The sequence below is a fragment of the Acipenser ruthenus genome, chromosome 37, assembly GCF_902713425.1.
Source record: "Acipenser ruthenus chromosome 37, fAciRut3.2 maternal haplotype, whole genome shotgun sequence".
NCBI classification, from domain to species: Eukaryota; Metazoa; Chordata; class Actinopteri; order Acipenseriformes; family Acipenseridae; genus Acipenser; species Acipenser ruthenus.
The window spans coordinates 923,482-924,471 of record NC_081225.1 but is presented as its reverse complement, the minus strand read 5'-3'; the positions used below and the strand labels follow the sequence as shown (position 1 = coordinate 924,471).

General features: G+C 39.9%; 1 protein-coding gene across 1 annotated transcript in view; it reads left to right on the top strand.

Moving 5' to 3' along the window:
* The window catches only part of LOC131706769 (transmembrane protein 150A-like), a 15,494-nt gene extending 14,513 nt beyond the window's left edge, over positions 1–981 (top strand). Inside the window, exon 8 of the mRNA XM_059008478.1 lies at positions 1–981. This exon is cut by the window's left edge and continues 1,322 nt beyond it. The gene's annotated coding sequence lies outside the window, so the exon portion shown is untranslated.
* Positions 982–990: the final 9 nt, after the last annotated feature.

Genomic DNA, 990 nt, shown 5'->3' with positions numbered 1-990 from the left:
TGGTAAGGGTAGCTGCATGTTAACCTTTTCACAAGCCAGGTATTTTTATTTATTTATTTTTTTAAACATAATCACTGCCGACTAATCTGATAAACAGGAGCGACATTTGGGGTGTAAATAATCTAGTGATTTTCTTACACTGAGACGTCTCACCCTAAAATATATCAGAACACATTATTATTATTATTATTATTATTATTATTATTATGGAGGCTGTGTGGTCCAGTGGTTAAAGAGGTCCCCGGTTCAAACCCCACCTCAGCCACTGACTCATTGTGTGACCCTGAGCAAGTCACTTAACCTCCTTGTGCTCCGTCTTTCGGGTGAGACGTAGTTGTAAGTGACTCTGCAGCTGATGCATAGTTCACACACCCTAGTCTCTGTAAGTTGCCTTGGATAAAGGCGCCTGCTAAATAAACAAATAATAATAATAATTTATTTAGCAGACGCCTTTATCCAAGGCGACTCACACAGGTGTTCCAGGGCAGTACAGGGTTACAATGCAAGCTTCATATTTAAACACACTGTCGTCCTTCATTTCATGTAGCAGAGTCTTTTTTATTATTATTTTTTTTTGCATATGGTTCATTTGCAAACTGTATAATTGTCTCGCTTGTCAGACCAAAAAAAAGGTATTGGATCTGGGTTCCGGGGTGTCACCAATGCCTTGTGTTATCTGGGGTCCGCAGCCCGCCCGCCCTCCCTCCTGGTCCTACCACATAAGAGCTGGGCCGTACAGAGATGTGTGTCGGTTTTAAATTAGACGGCTTGTTTTATATTAAAACGCCCACAGGTTTCGGGATAGAGAAGTCAGTTCCGTGAAGTCGTTGAAAAATAAAACTCCCTCTGTTGGCAGTGGAGTGTTACTGCAGGCCTTTACTTTTTTTTGTCTTTTTCTAGCGGCTCGCTGAAAAATAAACATATATTTCAATACTCAAACATTTCAAATAAATAAATAAGATGCACTGTAACAGTATTAAACCATTTGTT